The sequence below is a fragment of the Colobus angolensis genome, unplaced genomic scaffold (genome assembly GCF_000951035.1).
Source record: "Colobus angolensis palliatus isolate OR3802 unplaced genomic scaffold, Cang.pa_1.0 Scaffold1, whole genome shotgun sequence".
In the NCBI taxonomy this organism is placed as follows: domain Eukaryota; kingdom Metazoa; phylum Chordata; class Mammalia; order Primates; family Cercopithecidae; genus Colobus; species Colobus angolensis.
The window spans coordinates 18,281,963-18,284,274 of NW_012110918.1; positions in this window are offsets into that span (position 1 = coordinate 18,281,963).

Consider the following 2,312-nt stretch of genomic DNA (forward strand, 5'->3'; position numbering starts at 1 on the left):
TTAGTAAAGACGGGGTTTCACCATGTTAGTCAGGCTGGTCTTGAACTCCTGACCTCAGGTGATCCACCTGCCTTGTTCTCCCAAAGTGCTGGGATTACAGGCATGAGCCACCGCACCCAGCCTGATATTTTAAAGTAATTAGTTTTGACTGGGCACGGCGGCTCACAACTATAAATCCCAGCACTTTGGGAGGCCCTGGCAGAAGGATTGCTTGAGCCCAGGGGTTTGAGACCAGCCTGGGCAGCATAGCAAGACCATGCTTCTATCTAAAAGAATCAGTGGGTAAGACCAATGACCATCAGGCTGGGTACAGGGCACCAGGCGGCGGGGGTGAGGCCTGAGGCCCGGTGAGGGGAGTGGCCAACTTCGGGTGGGGTGGGCTGGCTCCACTCTAGAAATCTTCCTGGCAGGTAGTGTGTTTCAGAACCCTCCTTTTGCATATCAGACAGATACCTACTTCGTCTGCACCAGAGGGGATGGGGTAGGACAGCCAAGTACCAGCCGCTGCAGGGCCTGCAATTGGGTCTCGGGTTCCTCATCTGTAAAACAGGGATGAGAACAGCACCTGCCTCACAGCGTCCTCGTGAGCATCAAAGGTGCAGGATGTTTGGGGGCTCCGCTCAGCGTCTCTGGCAATGACCATGTGATAAATGGCAGTTACGCTGCCCAGGCACCGTGGGGGTGCTGGCGATCCCCCAGGGACCAAGGTTGACTGCGAGGGCAGACACGGGGGCCTGGGGAGGAGAAGCAGCACTGTGCCTTATCCCAGGCTGCATGGTTCTGTGTGGTGTCTCTCTCAGGGTGTGCCCTTCTCTGCTTCCCTGGCCCTGCCCCATCCCCACTGTCCCGTTCAGGGAGGACCATGCTGGGTTCCCCAGGCTCCCTCTTCAGGTGGTGCTGGGGCTTCTGACTGAGCCTAGACTCTGTGTGCCCCACGGCAGGAAAGCTGGGGAGACGAAGGCCCAGAGGGGACTCTGTCCTTCAGGAGAGGCACCCCGAGACAGGATGGGGTGCCTCACTGCCTCCCCCCTGGGGAGAGAGCTGGGGATGCCCAGGTGGTTCTGAGTCAGCCCACCCGGGTCATGGCTGTGCTAGGGGGCTGGAGCCCACTCCCTGGGAAAAGGGGTCAGGATGGAACGTTTCAGGAAGCAAGGGCCCAGGCTGGCGGGCGGGCGCAGGCGGAGAGGGAGGAGGGTGTGATGGAGGGCGGTTGGCGGTACAGGAGTCCCCTCGAGACCTCGTGTGGGGCCCTGGGAGCTTGGTGATATGAGCCTCCAGCACACAACATGTCAGGCCTCCGCGGACCCGGCTTCCCTGTCCAGACTGGAGGCGGCTCCCTGCCGCACATCCCGGGCCCCTCCCCCAAGGGCCTTGAGCGCCAGGGCCGCTCTGGGCTCCAGCTGCTGCCGGCCGTCTGGGGCCCAGCTGTTGTGTGCTGGCCTCAGCCGCCCCGCCCCGCCTGGCCACCTGGGCTGCCCTGCGCCCCAGCTGCTGGCCTCTGAGGCCCAAGTGAGCAGGGAAGTGAGGCGGGCCACCCGCTTCCCCATGTGGCTGTCTCTTGGGGGAGGCCGCCCACTTTCCCCTGGGCTGGCTCTTGGGGGAGGCCCTGCTCTGCAGCCGGCTCAGAGTGGGGGAGGTGCCCTGAGGCCAGGCGCTGCCGTCGCAGAGCTCGGCCCCCTTTTGGTTTTCTCCAACCTCCTTTTCTAGTCACCCCATCCATCAGAAGGACCCTTCTTGGCCTCATATCCTGGGACCTTAATGAGCCAAGTCCCTCGTCAGGAGCTGCTGTGGCTCTCGCCCAGGTCCTCGGGGGGCGAGGGGGGCCACCGGGCGGGGCGGCTGCTACTGGGCTTGGTGTTGCGGCTGCACTCTCCCCGGCCCCAGTGCCTGGAGTGAGTGGCCTCTGGCTTCCGTGGTGGAGAGCATCGGCCTTGCCCTAGGGTGTCCTTCACCCAGGTGAGAGCTCCTGGAACCCAGCGGGGAGGCGAGGCTGTCATTTTTGGACCCAGGTATTTGGCGGGATCTGCCCCTCTTGGCACCCCTGCAGCTGAGCCCCGCCCCATCCCGCCTCCTCCCTAAGGCTTCACCTGGCTGGTGCCAACATGTAGCCTACTGGGAGTGGCAGGCCCACCAGGGAAAGGCCACCTTCCAGAGCTGGGGGAGGAGGGGCATGGGGATGGGAGAGTCCCAGCTCATCAGTGGAGATGCAGCCTCTTGGGACATCACGCAGAGAGTGTGTGGCTCCTTCCTGGACAGGTGAGGGAGGCTGGAGGTCAGGCTCCCGGATGCCAAGGGGAGGGGCAGAGAGGCTG